The sequence below is a fragment of the Chiloscyllium plagiosum genome, unplaced genomic scaffold (assembly GCF_037043375.1).
Source record: "Chiloscyllium plagiosum isolate Xiang-an unplaced genomic scaffold, Cpla_swu_hap1 HiC_scaffold_21, whole genome shotgun sequence".
NCBI lineage: Eukaryota > Metazoa > Chordata > Chondrichthyes > Orectolobiformes > Hemiscylliidae > Chiloscyllium > Chiloscyllium plagiosum.
Genome location: NW_028270159.1, coordinates 49064870 through 49083759, shown reverse-complemented (window position 1 = coordinate 49083759; position 18890 = coordinate 49064870).

Genomic DNA, 18890 nt, shown 5'->3' with positions numbered 1-18890 from the left:
CAACCTGGTTTCTTTCTTTCCCTTTGTTTTGACATGCTCTTTGCATTCCTTTTGGCACTGAACCTGACTTAATTAGGTGCCATTTTCCTTCATAGCTTTACTGCCCCCTTTCTCACTCTTCACAAATTTTTTGACAGTCATGTTTAAATGACACATTAATCTTATTGCTTAAAGCCTCACCCACCTTTAATTCAAGATCACAATTCTGACATGCTACCATCTTTACCAGGCAATTTGAGAACCAGGGCAATCCATATTGGGATTTTTGACTAAATTAAGACAACTGGCAGAGGTGTGTGACTTTGGTTTAACCCTGAATGAGATGTCGAGACACCATTTGGATTAATTATCTGACAATGTAAAACCACCTACTACTTGAAGCCGAACTGGACGTCAAATAGGCACTACAACTGGCTTTGTCATTGGAAAATGCAGCAAGCGGAGCATTCAAGTTGCAGGGTGTTCCGATGGAAGTGGACTCACCCGCCAGTCCGACCTGAGTGAAGACAATTGCACAGCCTCACTCAGGACATATCCAGAACAGAGGTTCTCTAGGTCAGCCCAAAGCAAAACTCCAAAACAAAGCCAAGCCTCGGCCAAACAGTTAAAATTTTCTTCAGGATCTGGACCATCAAGCCATTATAGTTTCTGCTGGTATGCTGACTCAAGACAGCAAAGGAAGGTGAGCCAGGACCCTGTCAGCCAGCTCAGAGCCAGGACCCATCGGTCAATGTCCAGCGTATGAGGAGGTGCAGAACCTATGCAGCATGAACATCTCCAGCTCAGAGGCAGCGGGCACGGTGTAAGCTTCATTTTCATACAGGGAACAGGAGAATCGACGTTTCGGGCATAAGCCCTTCTTATGCCTGAAACGATTCTCCTGTTCCCTGGATGCTGCCTGACCTGCTGCGCTTTTCCAGCAACACATTTTCAGCTCTGATCTCCAGCATCTGCAGACCTCACTTTCTCCTCATTTTCATACAGCCTGATCTACTGTTTATTTAGTGGGACTCATTTTACACTAATAATGTGACGTGGTTTACTGAGATGCGGTTTATTATCTTTGAAACACAAGACAGATATACATATACAACATTACAAAACCTGTCTTTCCCTCTGATGTCCATAGTAACCTTACAGTTTTCAAATGTCTGTACCCAGACACTAGTTTAAAATCTGCTTTGAGGGCACAAGGTTTTGGAAAGTATATACTACTCTGATTATAGCCAGTCGAACTGAAGTTGAGGCTGTTCTTCCTGCTCCCATAGTTCCTGCTTCCTGGTCCTGATGTTCTCTGGAGTGTGCAAGACCACTCTGACTTGACTGGCTTCTTTTACCCTTTGATTTGGAGATGCCGGTGTTGGACTGGGGTGGACAAAGTTAAAAATCACACAACAGCGGTTTATAGTCCAACAGGTTTAATTGGAAGCACTCGTCTCTTCATCAGGTGTTTGGGGAACAGGACCATTAGACACAGAATTTATAGCAAAAGGGTTACAGTGTCATGGAGCTGTAATGATATATTAAACAAATTTAGATTAATTCTTTCATCTTTTAGAATGGGATATGCAAGTTTCGGTTCTTTAATATGTAAATCCCAGAACTCCTTTTAAGTTACATTCTCATGAGAGCTTCAGCCAGATTCATCAACTGCACCTAAAAGGTAGAGCAAAACATCGCCCAATCACAACGCAACGCCATCCATGCTCTCAAAACCAATCGCAACATTGTCATCAAACCAGCAGATGAAGGAGGAGCCATTGTCATTCAGAATAGAACGCATTACTGCAAGGAAGTGTACAGACAACTGAACAACTAGGAACACTACAGGCAACTACTGGCCGATCCAACCAAAGAGCACACCCGTGAACTAAAAACATTGATTGAGACTTTTGATCCAGTCCTTCAGAATTCCCTACACGCCCTCATCCCACGTACCTCTCCCACAGGCGATTTCTACTGCCTTCCGAAGATACAGAAAGCCAACACATCAGGATGTCCCATCATATCAGGCAATGGAACCGTGTGTGAGAACCTCTCAGGCTAAGTTGAGGGCATCTTGAAAACCCATTGTACAGGGGGCCCCCCAGCTTCTGTTGTGACATTACAGATTTCTTACAGAAACTCAGCACCCACGGACTAGTCGAACTGGGAACATTCCTCGTCACAATGGGCGTGTCAGCACTCTAAACCAACATCCCCATGATGATGTCATCACGGCAACAGCCTCAGTACTCAACACCAACAACTGGCAATCACCAAGCATCGTCCTACAACTCATCCACTACATCCTCTACCACAACATTTTCACCTTTGACAGCCAGTTCTTCATCCAGACACATGGAACAGTCATGCGGACCAAATCTGCACCCCAGTATGCCAACATTTTCATGCACAGGTTCGAACAAGACTTCTTTTCTCCACGGGTCCTCCAACCAACACTATACACCAGATATAATGATGACATTTTCTTTATGTGACTCATGTGAGTCACTGAAACAACTACACAGTGATATCCACGAGTTTCATCCCATCATCAGACTTACCATGGTCTATTCTTTGGTATCTCTCTCAGGAGATAGACACAAGCTGCAACTATTGGGGAACCCTTTGCTGTTTCCTGGGAGCCAAAAAAACTATGTCATGTTCTTCGCAGCCTGCAACACATTATTGATGAGGATGAGCACGGTGGCTCACTGGTTAGCACTGCAGCCTCACAGCGCCAGGGACCCAGGTTCAATTCCAGCCTCGGGTGACTGTCTGTGTGGAATTTGCACATTCTCCCTGTGTCTGCGTGGGTTTCCTCTGGGTGCTCAAGTTTCCTCCCACAATCCAAAAGATGTGCGGATCAGGTGGATTGGCCATACTAAATTGCCCATAGTGTTAGATGCATTAGTCAGAGGGAAATGGGTCTGGTGGGTTACTCTTCGGAGGGTCGGTGTGAACTTGTTGGGCTGAAGGGCCTGTTTCCACACTGCAGGGAATCTAAAAAAAAAGACCTTCCCCAAGCCTCCACTTCTCGCCTTTAAACAACCACGAAACCTCAAACAGACCATTGTTCACAGCAAACGGCCTAGCCTTCAGGACAGTATTGACCATGACACCGTACAACCTTGTCATGGCAACCACTGCAAAACATGTCAGAGTGTCGACACGGATTCTACCATTACACATGGGGCCACCACCTACCATGTATGCAGCAGGTACCCATGTGACTCATGTCAATGTTGTCTATCTCATACGCTGCAGGCAAGGGTGCCCTGAGGCATGGTACATTGGTGAGACAGAGCAGACTCCACAACAACAGACGAATGGACACCACACATTGATCACCAGCCAGGAGTGTTCCCTCCCAGTCGGGGAACAGGTCAACGGTCCAGGACATTTGACCTCAAGACCTTCGGGTGACCATTCTCCAAGGTGGGCTTCAAGACAAGCAACAACGTAAAGTGGCTGAGCAGAGGCTGAAAGCAAAGTTCGGTACCCATGGGGATGGCCTCAATAGGTCCTTGGGTTCATGTCACACTACAGGCGACCCCACTGCTACACACACACATACACACTCAAGCAGACCCTCTCTCTCTCATACGCACATACATACATCCCCCTCACTCACACGCAGCACACACCCTCTCACAGACTTTTACCCCATCAGACACATACTTGACCAAGCTTACACACAGACACATACACACACTCTTTCACATGCACTCACACCCACATGCACACACTCACTCCGTTCCCTCCTGCACCCACACTCATATAAATTTATGGGGTGAATTTGTATTTGCAGAATTACATTTTATTTTGCTCAAAAAATGCATGAATCCATGTAAGATTCTGTAGGTCCCACTTTAGAAATAGAACCAGTCTGACTCAACACTGGGACACAGACAGACTTTAACCTCACACCGTGAATGCATTGTCTGAGCTGAGATGGCACCTATTGTTAGAAAAGCTGAAGCTATCATGAGAATGTAACTTAAAAGGAGTTCTGGGATTTACATATTAAAGAACTGAAACTTGCATATCCCATTCTAAAAGATGAAAGACTTAATCTAAATTTGTTTAATATATCATTCCAGCTCCATAACACTGTAACCCTTTTGCTATAAATTCTGTGTCTTATGATCCTGCTCCACAACCACCTGATGAAGGAGCAGCACTCAGAAAGCTAGTGCTTCCAAATAAACCTGTTGGACTATAACCTGGTGTTGTGTGATTTTTAACTTCTTTTACCTTGTTATCTAGGTCATGTCCGAGTACAATGGTATAGTAGTTTGATGTGACAATGTAATTAACATAATTTAAATTGAGTGTCTCTCTCGGGAAGGGTGTTACAAAAAACAGTATTAGATATTGTAATTTCCCTTATTGATTGAGCTGGCCCTAGGACCCAACCAGTCTCAAAAACAGTTCTACCGAAACTGAGATCTATTGTTCCGACCCAAAATCTTGCAGCATTGTCTCATCAACAACCCATTTATTAGTCAATCAAGGTGAATGGCTTGCATATCTGTGTGACCTGATCCAATTTAACAGTGCATATTGCAAGCTTCCTGCCTTCATATCTCAGTTCCAGTGTCTCTTTAACACCTATATGATATAATCAATCAAGGTAACCAGTTCGCATACCTGTCTGTCTGGCCTGATCCAATTTCCAGCAGGTTGGCCAGTTTTCCCAGCGTGCCATTCAGTAGGCCAATAGTGTTTTCAGTGGCCTCAAAAGAGCTGTCATTTTATTTAGAATAGAATCCCAACAGTATGGAAACCTGCCATTTGGCCCAACACTGACTCTCGGAAGAGTAACCTACTCAGACCTATTCCTCCTACCCTATTACTCTACATGATTTGGAGATGCCGGTGTTGGACTGGGGTGTACAAAGTTAAAAATCACACAACACCAGGTTATAGTCCAACAGGTTTAATTGGAAGCACACTAGCTTTCGGAGCAACGCTCCTTCATCAGGAGCTAGTGTGCTTCCAATTAAACCTGTTGGACTATAACCTGGTGTTGTGTGATTTTTAACTTATTACTCTACATTTACCCTGACGCATGCATCCAACCTACACAGTCCTGAACACAATGGGCAATTTAGCATGGTCAATTCACCTTACCTGCACATCTCTGGATTGTGGGAGGAAACTGGAGCACCCAGAGGAAACCCACGCAGACACAGGAAGAATGTGCAAACTCCACACAGACAGTCGCCCGAGGTTGGAATTGAACCCGGGTACCTGGTACTGTGAGGCAGCAGTGCTAACCACTGAGCCACTGTGCCACCTCCAAAAGGGGACATTCCACTATCTACAGCAGAAGCAATGGCGCCAGCGTTGGCAGGAAAGGAGGAGATTGCCAGGACACTGGGGATGGTGTCGGACAGTAGCAACTGGAGAAGCAGAGAGGGTGAAGGCTACGGGTTGGGAAAGATGAACTTTTGAAACTGTTTTAGTTTTAGCAATTATTAATTTAATATTAATTTATTCAGCATTGTTCCATTTACATAATTTATGTGGTGACATTATATATTTGTCACTGTACCTAGGTATGAGTGACATTACTAAATAAGGAGAAAGTGAGGACTGCAGATGCAGGAGATCAGAGCTGAAAATGTTTTGCTGGAAAAGTGCAGCAGGTCAGGCAGCATCCAAGGAGCAGGAGAATCGACGTTTCAGGCATGAGCCCTTCTTCAGGAAAGAAGGGTTCATGCCCGAAACATCGATTCTCCTGCTCCTTGGATGCTGCCTGACCTGCTGCGCTTTTCCAGCAACACATTTTCAGCACATTATTAAATAAATCTAAATCAAAATCTTAAAGAGGACAAGGCATTGCCACCCATAGCTTTGGGTCGAATTCAGCAGTGGGCTCTCACACTAACTGCATATAATTACAAGTTTGAATACCGTCCGGGGTGGGGGGGGAGCAAGTAGTGAATGCATTGAGCCGTGTCCTACTGGTGGAGACAATTGGTGGTGCCCCCACTGGAAGAGTCCATAATGGTTTTAAATTTTCTGGACGACACTTCCAGTCACAGCTGACAATATCAGACTTGGGACACAGAAAGATCCAGTCCTGGCAAAACTGGAATAGCTGATGGGGATAAATAGCTGGAGGAAATCAAAGAGCTGCCACAACCAGAATTGAAACCTTTTTGGACCCAGAGAGTCCAAATCTTCCCTTATATCCCTTTTAAATCTTTAAGGTAAGAGGGGAAAGATTTAAAAGAGACCTAAGGGACAACTTTATCACACAGAGGGTGATGCATGTATGGAATGAGCTGCCAGAGGAGGTGGTGATAAAATTACAATGGTTAAGAGGCATCTGGATATGAATTGGAAGGGTTTAGAGGGGTATAGGCTAAATGCTGGAAAATGGGACTAGATTAAGGTCAAATATCTGGTCAACTTGGACCAGTTGGACCCAAGTGTATATTTCTATATCTCTATAACACTATGACTATTATTATGGAAAATAAGAGTGATTATCCAGAGTAAAGGTCACTGACAGATACTGGCTAAACTCCATCAGGGTCATCCAGGGGTCTCCAAAATAAAGATGTTGAGAAGTTATGTCCAGTGGAGATAGTGAGGACTGCAGATGCTGGAGAGTGGATAAAGAATGGAGCTGGAAAAAACACAGCAGGTCAAGCATCAGAGGAGAGGGGGAGTCAACGTTTCAGGTTGGAACCCTTCATCAGGACTGGTGGCCAGGCTTAATGCAGACATAGCCGTATTTGTGGGGCAGTACCCAGAGTGCCAAGAAGGTTAAAAATTACTACCAGCAGCTACCTCGCATTTGTCGGAACGGTTGGACAAACCCTGGATTCAGTTTCACATTAACTATGCAAGTCCTTTCACGGGATCAATGTTTTTAGTTATTGTGGACATCCATTCAAAATGGCTGGACATGCATTCAATTCATTTGTCAAACACGGAAATGACAACAGAAAAGCTGTGCGTATCTTCTGCTTTCACGGACTGCCGGAAGCGTTGGTCACAGATGATGGGTTATCATTTACCAGCAGGGAATTTGAGTATTTCCTAAATTCAAATGGGATTTTACATATAATGACAGCTCTAAATCATCCATCTTTCAATGGCCTGGCAGACCAAGCACTCCAAACTTTGAAGGAACAGGAGAATCGATGCTTCGGGCATAAGCCCTTCTTCAGGAATGAGGAAAGTGTGTCCAGCAGGCTAAGATAAAAGATAGGGAGGAGGGACTTGGGGGAGGGACGTTGGAAATGTGATAGGTGGAAGGAGGTCAAGGTGAGGGTGATAGGCCAGAGTGGGGTGGGGGCGGAGAGGTGAGGAAGAAGATTGCAGGTTAGGAAGGCGGTGCTGAGTTCGAGGGATTTGACTGAGACAAGGTGGGGGGAGGGGAAATGAGGAAACTGGAGAAATCTGAGTTCATCCCTTGTGGTTGGAGGGTTCCCAGGCAGAAGATGAGGCGCTCTTCCTCCAACCGTCGTGTTGCTATGGTCTGGCGATGGAGGAGTCCAAGGACCTGCATGTCCTTGGTGGAGTAGGAGGGGGAGTTGAAGTGTTGAGCCATGGGGTGGTTGGGTTGGTTGGTCCGGGTGCCCCAGAGGTGTTCTCTGAAACGCCAGCTCGCGGACACCTCCTCCTACTGCCCCCTTGACCATGACCCCACCTCCCACCACCAAACCATCGTCTCCCAGACCATCCATAACCTCAGGGGATCTCCCATCCACTGCCTCCAACCTCATAGTCCCACAACCCCGCACCGCCCGTTTCTACCTCCTGCCCAAAATCCACAAACCTGACTGCCCCGGCCGACCCATTCTCTCAGCCTGCTCCTGCCCCACCGAACTCATCTCTGCGTACCTTGACACCGTCCTGTCCCTCTTAGTCCAAGAACTCCCCACCTACGTTCGGGACACCACCCACGCCCTCCACCCCCTCCACGATTTTCGCTTCCCCGGCCCCCAACGCCTTATCTTCACCCTGGACATCCAGTCCCTGTACACCTCCATCCCCCATCACGAAGGACTCAAAGCCCTCCGCTTCTTCCTTTCCCGCCGTACCAACCAGTACCCTTCCACTGACACTCTCTTTCAACTGACTGAACTGGTCCTCACCCTGAACAATTTCTCTTTCCAATCTTCCCACTTCCTCCAAACCAAAGGAGTAGCCATGGGCACCTGCATGGGCCCCAGCTATGCCTGCCTCTTCGTAGGATATGTGGAACAGTCCATCTTCCGCAGCTACACTGGCACCACCCCCCACCTTTTTCTCCGCTACATCGATGACTGTATCGGCGCTGCCTCGTGCTCACACGAGGAGGTTGAACAGTTCATCCACTTTACCAACACTTTCCACCCAGGAAACTGGAGAAATCTGAAGTAGAGGTCCTTATGGAGACTAGAGATTTCTCCAGTTTCCTCATTTTCCCTCCCCCCACCTTGTCTCAGTCAAATCCCTCGAACTCAGCACCGCCTTCCTAACCTGCAATCTTCTTCCTGACCTCTCCGCCCCCACCATACTCCGGCCTATCACCCTCACCTTGACCTCCTTCCACCTATCGCATTTCCAACGCCCCTCCCCCAAGTCCCTCCTCCCTACCTTTTATCTTAGCCTGCTGGACACACTTTCCTCATTCCTGAAGAAGGGCTTATGCCCAAAACGTCGATTCTCCTGTGCCTTGAATGCTGCCTGACCTGCTGCACTTTTCCAGCAACACATTTTCCGCTCTGATCTCCAGCATCTGCAGTCCTCACTTTCTCCTCCAAACTTTGAAGGCAGAGTTGGAGAAACAGTCTGCAGCTGTTTCATAAGACCAGACTTCATGCAATTATAGGGATAGCTCCAGCAGAATGCTAAGGGGGAGAAGACTCTGCACCTGATTAAACCTGATCTTCCTGGACCCGGGGTGGGGGGAGGGTGAAATGGCATCAGGAATGCTAGTGCCAGACTCCGCCAAGCAAGAGAAACAGTTTACTTCAGGAGACCAAGTTTGGAGTAGGAACCACAGACCTGACCCTGAGTAAAAGGCATAGTCAATGCAGGGTCAGGACCAGTGACCTATAAAGTTTGGGTCGGAGCGATGGTCCTGAACTAGCATGTGGACAATACGAAAGCTGCAAACTCACAAACCGATTAAAACATACCCTCGCAACAGTTGGAACCCATGGGTTCTCCTTCTCTGGCAAGTGTTGAAGGGACCCCTGAATCTGAGATGGATTTGAGAGATCTGCCATATCTGTTATGCACAAGACCAGACCCCCTCAAGAAAGTGGTCCAGACCCTAACTTTGCTAGTTGTTTTAAACAGGTGTAATGCAGATATTCCTGGAGTGATACAGCTGGCCCAACCACTTAGTCCTGACTGTTTGACTCACTTCTGTTCTCAACTGTACCAGTCTCAGATTGATCTCTTTCCTCACTATCTCCCTGGGTCCCGATCCCCCACCTTACTAGTTTAAATCCTCCCGAGCAGCTCTAGCAAATTTCCCTGCCAGTATATTAGTCCCCTTCCAATTTAGGTGCAATCCGTCCTTCTTGTACAGGTCACTTCTACCTCAAAAGAGATTCCAATGATCCAAAAATGTGAGTCCTTCTCCCATAGACCAGCTCCTCAGCCATGCATTCATCTGCTCTATCCTCCTATTCCTGCCCTCGCTAACTCGTAGCACTGGGAGTAATCCCGATATTACTACCCTTGAGGACCTCCTTTCTAAATTTCTGCCTAACTCTCTGTAATCTCCCTTCAGAATCGCAACCTTTTCCCTTCCTACATCGTTGGCTCCAATGTCAAGGCAGATCAGGTGAAAGTGAGGGCAGCATGGAAATTGGAGATGAAATTGATTAACTTTTCCAATTCTGGACAAGAGAGCGAAGCAGCAGAGATGATATCATCAATATATTAAAGAAAGAGTTGTGGGTGGGGACCAGAACAGGATTGGAACAAGGAATGTTCCATCTACCCCACTATAAACCCATTGACTCTCACAGGTACCTAGACTATACATCCTCGCACCCTGTTTCCTGTGAAGACTCCATTCCATTTTCCCAGTTCCTCCATCTAGGCCAACTTCAACAAGGGAGCCTCCAAAATGTCCACCCTCCTCCTCAACCGAGGATTCCCCAGCACTGTTCTCGACAGGGCACTCAACCAGGTCTGACCCATCTGCCACACTTCTGCCCTCAGCCCCTCTCTTCCCTCCCGCAACAGTGATAGGCTTCCCCTTGCCCTTATCTACCATCCTACCATCATCCACATCAGGACAATCATCAGCTGCCATTTCTGCCATCTCCAGCGTGATGCTACTACCAGACACATGTTCCCACACCCTCCCTTGTCCACCTTCTGCAGGGACCATTCCCTCTGGGACAGCCTGATCCACTGTTCCTCCAATCCCAACTCACTGCGCTCCCCTCCCTCCCGCACAGCCCCACAGTACTTCCCCTGCAATCGCTGAAGGTGTAACACTTGCCCATTTACCTCCTCCCTCCTCAGTATCTAAGAGCTCAAACATAACTTCCAGGTGAAGCAGCACTTTACCTGCACTTCTCACAATCTAGTCTACTGCATTCACTGCTCACAATGATGGTCTCCTCTACTTTGGGGAAGTGTAGACTAGTGAGCGCTTCTGCCCAAAAAAAGACCCTGAGCTTCCAGTTGCCTGCCACTTTAACATCCCACCCTGTTCCCTGACCAACATCTCTGTCAGGTTTGCTGCAATGCTCCAGTGTAGCTCAGGGTAAGCTAGAAGAACAACACCTCATTTTCCGCATGATGGCCCTGCCACCTCCAGACTCAATATCAAGTTCAAAATAATTTTAGGGTCTGACTTCCCCCACGTTCTAGCCCCCTACCCCACACACCAGGCCTTGTTATGACATAGTCTGCCATTTTACACTACGGAGAAAGTGAGAACTGCAGATGCTGGCGATCAGAGTCAAAAGGTGTGGTGCTGGAAAAGTCGGTCAGAAGGAGGAGAGTCGATGTTTTGAGCATAAGGTCTTCATCATTACACACTACCTATTGTTAGCCGCTAACATCTCCATTAACAGTTATTCACCCTCCCAACTGGATCATTATCAACTCCTTTGTCTATCCAACTGTTTTTCTCTCTCTTTGGGCTCTATCCTTACCTATTGTCTACTCCTTACCTCCTCCCCCCTCCCTATCTGCTGTCTATAAGCCAACATGTTTCTAGCTACCATCAGTTATGAGGAAAGGTCACTGGATCCAAAAGGTTAACTCTGATTTCTCTTCACAGATGCTGCCAGTTCTGCTGAGCTTTTCCAGCAATTTCTGTTTTTGTTTCTCACAAGATATTAGCCTGGAATTCTGGAGTATTAATCCAGGACTAATCCCCTGGAGGTGGAATTGGTGGTTAGGGAAGGCAATTTGTTTGGGAGTGTATGATGATGGATTTAGCCTTCCCGACTGTAATTGGTGGAAAGTTTTGCTCATCCATTCCAATAAGTATTGTGCCAAATCAGAGGTAATAAATAGTTAGTTTAGGAGGGTCAAGAGGAGTTGATGGGATATTGGGTACCCACTATTTATCCTCAATTTTGATTGTTCTGTCAATAAAATGCCTGCAGGTCTAATCCCATGTTTGCAGACTGTTGGCATGGGACTAATTACCATTCAGAATTATGATGTACACTTGAAAATAAATCCAAGTCTGAATTTCTGCTCGGCTTGCTTAAGTGGAAATGATTCATTCAGATTGTGAAATATCCAACAGCTGCAACATGCACTTGTTAAAATGAATCATGGTTAAATCCAGCTGCTGTTTACCTAGTCCACTATAAATGCCATGAAGTTTAGTCTCTCCTTCAGGTTAAAATGTGGTTGGTTTGATACATTGCTGTAAACTAGGCATTAAATCAGACTCTGGGGTTCATCCGACCAAAGTGTGAACTCTGACACACATATAGGGTGCAGCAACTTCTATCTTTAATCCCTTTTCCAGGGCCATTTCCCTTATCCCTGATCCCCTTATTTGACTATATGTTTAATCTATCACAGATATCATAGGATGGTTACAACACAGAAGGAGGCTGTTGGGCCCTTCATCTCCATGGAAGCTCTTAGGGTAAGTTCAGCCAATGATGGGAATTGAACCCTCACTGTTGGCATTATACTGCTTTATGAACTAACCATGCAGCCAACTGAGCTAAACCAATCCCCAAAAAAGGTTATCAAAGAAATATTAATCTGGAGAGGTTTCAGACAAGGTTTATTGGATGTTGCCAGGAATGGAGGGTTTTGAGTTACAAGGATAGACTGAGACTTTTCTCATTGGAGCGTAGAAGGTTGAGAGGTGATCTGATAGAAGTTTATAAAATCATGAGGGGCATGGATAAGCTGAATAGCAAACTAGGGGACATATTTTTAAGGCGAGAGGAAAAAGATTTAAAAGGGACCTGAGGGCATCTTTTCACACACACTGTGTTCTGTATGTGGAATGATCTTCCAGAGCAAGTGGTGGATACAGGTACAATTACATTTCAAAGACATTTGGATAGTTACATTAATAGGAATGGTTTAAAGATGCATGTGCCAAATGCAGGCAAATGGGATTAGTTCAGTTTGGGAAAGTTGGTCAGCATGAATGAGTTCCTCAAGAAGGGCTTATGCCCGAAACGTCGATTCTCCTGTTCCTCGGATGCTGCCTGGCCTGCTGTGTTTTTCCAGCACCACATTTTTCAGCATGAATGAGTTGCATTGAAGAGTCTGTTTCTATGATGTATCACTCTATGATTCAATAACTTTAAGACTCGAACTAGGTTACTGCCTCTAGTTTCCCTCCGAGCACTGTGCATGAGCTGCCTTATTGAAAATTTGCTCCCTGTCTTTACTTAACAGGCCTGGCAGTTGCTGCAGAAGAGCTGCCCATTCACAAATCCAGATGAAAAGGAAGTTGTAAAATCTTTCTGGTGACCAAGATTGTTTTCATACAATTCCTGCAGTGCATAAAGAGGCCATTTGACCCATCAAGTTTGCACCAACCCTCCAAAGATTCTCCCACCATATCCCCCCATTTCCCAAGGCTAACTCACCTAGCCTGCACACTGCAGGTTAATTTCCCATGGCCAATCCACATAACTTGCACATCTTTGGACTGTGGAAGGAAACCGGAGCACCCGGAGGAAACACACGCAGACAAGGGGAGAATGTACAAAGTCCACACAGACAGTCACCTTGGAATTGATAATATAGCGGTTATGTGTGTGTTTCCTGAGGCTTGGAAACCCAGCAGTGAAAAGAAGGAGGAAACATCTGGCTCAAAAAGATGAATAGATTTTACACTTGTGTGGGGCATTTGAGCAGGAATGATGACTCCAGCTCCTCACGGAAACTTTTAGTGTCTCTCTCTCTCTCCTCAGCCTTTCTATTTATCATTGATCTCTCACCCTCTCCACCCTGTAGCTCTGCCCAGAACCTAAGCTCCAATGGTCATTCTCTCCAATCTATTCCCACTCTATAGAGTGGGTGACCAAAACCACACCCCACATGGGTCCCCCTTGACCAAAACCACACCCCACCATGGGTCCCCCTTGACAAAAACCACACCCCACCATCGGTCCTCATTGACCAAAACCACACCCCACCATCGGTCCCCCTTGACCAAAACCACACCCCACCATCGGTCCCCCTTGACAAAAACCACACCCCACCATCGGTCCCCCTTGACCAAAACCACACCCCATCATCGGTCCTCCTTGACAAAAACCACACCCCACCATCGGAACTCATTGACCAAAACCACACCCCACCATCGGTCCCCCTTGACCAAAACCACACCCCACCATCGGTCCTCCTTGACTAAAACCACACCCCACCATCGGTCCTCATTTACCAAAACCACACCCCACCATCGGTCCTCCTTGATTAAAACCACACCCCACCATCGGTCCTCATTTACCAAAACCACACCCCACCATCGGTCCTCCTTGACTAAAACCACACCCCACCATCGGTCCTCTTTGACCAAAACCACACCCCACCATCGGTCCTCATTTACCAAAACCACACCCCACCATTGGTCCTCATTTACCAAAACCACACCCCACCATTGGTCCTCCTTGACTAAAACCACACCCCACCATCGGTCCTCATTGACCAAAACCACACCCCACCCTAGATCCTTCTTTTCAGTCCAGCAGTTGGCCGTCCAATCAATTCGGCTGTCAGCTGACAGATTCCTAATGAAAGGCTTATGCCTGAAACGTCAACCCTCCTGCTCCTCGGATGCTGCCTGACCTGCTGTGCATTTCCAGGGCCACACTTTTCGACTCTGAAGTTCACAGAGAGTGGAAGGAAACCGTTAATGAGTTCCAGCAATTAAATATGGCATGCTATCTAGGTACCACCCTCAACAAATTCTCCAGCTACCCCAAAACCCTCTCCCACCTACAAAAGACAGGGCCAATAATTTGATGGTTTTGTGCTTTTGGTCACTTTTGTCAACTTGATCGGAAATGTTCTGCTTTTCCCCTTCCACCAACAAATGTCTTTCATCTCTTCTAAAAAAAAGGCCCATGTGGCAAGTTATTCCGTTTTTGTGTTCACAGCTGCCTAATACTTTGTTAAAATTCCTGCCGGGTTTGATCCCAATTGTACCCATCTTGGTGTAACTTCCAAAGGGGCTCACTGGGAGCAAACAGAATTAGGAACCTTGACCTACTTTATTCACTCTCTAATCGTCAATGCACGCTAGCCCCTCTGCCACTACGTCAGTTAAGATCAGTGGTTCACAGCAATTCCTGAGGACCAATGGAGCTGGAGTAGTCACCAGCTCCTGATGGAAGTCTTTAGTCTCTCTCCTCAGATTTCATGATCTCTCATCGTTCCCTCCCTGCCAATATTGAAGCCAGGGCCTGAGGCAGACTTTGATAGGAGTTGAGTGAACAAGGACAAAGTTTTCAGCTTGGGACAGAGGGATGCTAGAGCCTTTATTCCACATAATTTCAAAGCTGCCAGATATTTGTTCAATGCCTTACTGAAATTAAATGTAGTGGAACACAGGCAAGTCTGATTACTGCCCAAATAGTTGATGTTGTTATTGCACAGTTAGTAATTCTGGGCAGAATCGTATAGGACCCTGAACAATGTAGGCTATGGCGAGAAATCTGGGAGAATTGCATGAGAAGTCAATCAAGGCTGTTCTTGATGTTGGGGAGCAGCTAGTTCCTTTTTCCAACCGGGCTCCAGGCACCAAGACAAGACTCGAAGTCGGTGAAATGCTTGTTGTGTGGGATCATTGCTTGTTGCCAGCCTAATTAACTTGACTTCTCATCACATCAATATGCAGCTTCCCATCTAACCACCAGCCGTGAGGAAACTAAACACTGAGAAATCTCAATGTGGACCTTTATAAAATCATGACGGGCATGAATAGGATAAATAGACAATGTCTTTTCCCTGGGGTGGGGGAGTCCAGAACTAGAGGGTGTACGTTCAAGGTGAGAGGGGAAAGATATAAAAGGGATCTAAGAGGCAACTTTTTCACGCAGAGGGTGTTGCGTGTATGGAATGAGTTGCCAGAGGAAGTGGTGGATGCTGGTACAATTGCGACATTTAAAAGGCATCTTGATGGGAGGGGTTTAGAGGCATATGGGCCAAGTGCTGGCATATGGGACTAGATCAGGATATCTGGTCGACCAAAATGAGCTGTACATCTCTATGACTCTATGGATGTTAAAGCACCTGGTGACTCCAATCATTGCTTGCTCCTAAGGACCTCTATCATGGACCTAGATGTGGTCCAGCACCACTCTCTCGACTCTGATCTCCAGCATCTGCATTCCTCACTTTCTCCATTGACCTGGATAGCAATGTCAGACCACGCAAGTAGGATCTGGTGTCTATTGATTCTGGGCATTGAAGATGTTTCTGCTCTGCACTAACCAATGCACCAGGACCTCCAGGTCCCTGTCCATAAACGGGGCATAATTTCCTCTCATCTGTCATGTCTGGGACAAATGTCTGGGACCATGCAGTCAGCTCTGTACTGGTAGTACACAATGGCCTTTTAAAGATGGTGCTAGTACCAGGGCTACCAATCTATTCTAGGATATCCAATAACCAGCAAATTTTCCTGACCTATGGAGAGTAATAGGATCGGGCTAGCATCAGGCAAGAATGTCAGCTTGGAGATGAGATAGTACTTAATTGGATGAGTTTGGAATGATGACTCAGCTTTAAGGAGAGAAACTCTCCATGAAACTTGACTAACTTAACTCTTAGCCTAGATATTATGAGTTTCAGCCCTCTATTGTCTTTGAGTCAAAAGGTTCAAGGCCCACACGAGTTATGTGAACACTTGGCCTAGAATAAGAACTTTCAGGGAGCCGATACAGAGCTTTGCTCTGTCTGTGGGCCACCTTTCATATGATGTGTTAAATTGAAGCCCAAAGTGCTCTCTTAGGCAGATACAAAAGACCTTGAGGCACTATCCTGAAAAAGAGCAAGGGAGTTCTCCGAGATATACTGACCCATAACTATTCCTCAACCAATATCACTAAACCACATTCACATTACTGTTACGGGAGTTTGCTGCATGCAAGTTTGCTGATGTGGTTCCACCCATGCAACAACTATCTTTCAAAAGTAATTTATAAATACAGCACATCCTGATACTATGGAATTGTCATAAATATAAGATGGTCACTAACAGGAAATTAAATAAGACATTTACCCAAAGGGTGGTTCTAATGTGGAATGGCTGAGGTGTATTTTAAGAGGAAGCTAGACACGTAAAGGAGAAAGGCACAAAAGAAAATGATATAGAATAGGATGAATTATACTGGGAGGAGGTATATACAGAGGATAGGCATTGATATAGACCAATTGTGTCAAACGACCCAGATGCTGTGCTATAAATTCTAAATAAATAAAGGTCTTTCTTTGGTGCTTAATAAGAAAATGCTGTGGTAGTGTGTTCTACTCTCCTGTTTGGTTCAGTAGAGAAAGTAATGTTTAATTTTGTAAAACAAATAAATAACTCAATAAATGGGCAGGAGAAATAAACTAATATTGTGCTTTGTATGAAGTTATGTTCATCCTAAACCATCCTAAGACCATGACAGATCATTTGCATGTCATGCAATGTGATTGTCCTGAGTTTCTAATTTAAATGGATTGATGTGCTGGTGTCGAAATGCTGCTGCAGTCACACAGGAAATCCCATGCAGGTTACAAGTTCCCCAGATTAAACAGATACACTTCACATGCAGGATACACTTCACATCTAGATCCAGCAGCTTATACCACTGAATCGCATTAGTATTTCCACTTCAAGTGAATGGTTCAACATTTTCTCCAAATCTCACAAATTCAATCTCATTAAAACATTACAGGAAAGCCAAGGAATCAACAGAGCAGGCCTTTGAGTTACAGCCAGTTTGAGCTCAGTTATTACAAACAAATGAAGAAATCTCATCAGCCAGTGGCATCAGCCATTGATCATCAGCCATCGATCATCAGCATTCCAGTAACTGTCCTCTATGACTGTTTATAGCTCTAACATCCTCAGTTGTGTTTTCTCCAATTTGTTCTATGCTGTAACTAGGTTGCAATTTGTAGGTTATGTGTACTATTGGATAAAAAAGGGTGTCCCATCCATCTTTTAACAATTTAACAGTCAGAGTCATACAGCATGGACACAGACCCTTCGGTCCAACTTGTCCATACTTACCAAGTTTCCCAAAATAAATTAGTCCCAATTGCCTGCATTTGGCCCAAATTCCTCTGAACATTTCCTATTCATGTACCTATTCAAATGTCTTTCAAATGTTGTGAGTGTACCTGCATTTACCACATCCTCTCAGCAGTTCATTCCACATACGAACAACCCTCTTTGTGAAAAGGTTGCCCCTCAGGTCCCTTTTAAATTTTTCTCCTCTCACCCTAAAAATATGCCTCCTAGTTTTGAACTCCCCTTCAAAGGGAAAAGACCTTTGTTATTCACCTTATCTGTGCCCCTCATGATTTCATAAACCTATGCAGCCTCTCCTTATAAAAACCCCCAAGTCCTGGCAACATCCTGGTAAATCTTTTCTGAACCCTCTCCAATTTAATAATATCCTTCCTACTCAAATGTTCAAGTATTGTTTGAATAATTGAACATATCAAACAGCTGGATAAGCAAATAGGTGGAGGAATAGCTTTTGAGCCGAAAGCATTGTCGTTGCATTACAGTAGTGTTCATTTTACAGGCCTCAATCCTGTGCAGACTGAGAGTACTGCCGATTCTGTTTATGCAGCCTCAGGAACACTGATCTATTTTTTGAGGAAGGACTGTTCTTTATGCTGGTAAATCTTAAATTAAAATACCAAGATTGTTACACGGGCCTGAAATGGATGTAAGCTATCATTAATATTGATCCAGATTTTTGAGGCTATGAGGCATCATCAGATACAAAAAGATAATATTGGAGCTTTCTGCTCTAACTTGCAATACCAATCAAGAGTCCCCTTACTCTGTTTCAGGGTCTTGCCCACAGTCATCGGTGCTTTCTGCAGCAACACATGTTACTATGCTTTGAACACATCTTAAATTGGGGCATAAGGGTTAAATGCTGGATTTGAATCTAACCAACCACATGTATATCTGTTGTGTAGTGTTGAGTGAGAACAGCTCTGCTGGAGGTTTTGTCTTTCAGATACGATGTTAAACCTGGTCTTGTCTGCACCCCCAGGTAGCTGTAACTATTTCCTGCTGCACTATTTCCAAATAAAGCAGTAATCTGATTAATGTTCACCGCGCAACCACTATCACTAAAAAGATCACTGATTGTCATATGTCATGCACAAATTGGCTGCAACATTTCCTACATTACAATGGTGACTATTTTTTTAAAAATTAGATGTCTGTAAAGCATTTTAAGTTATGAAAGACACTGTGA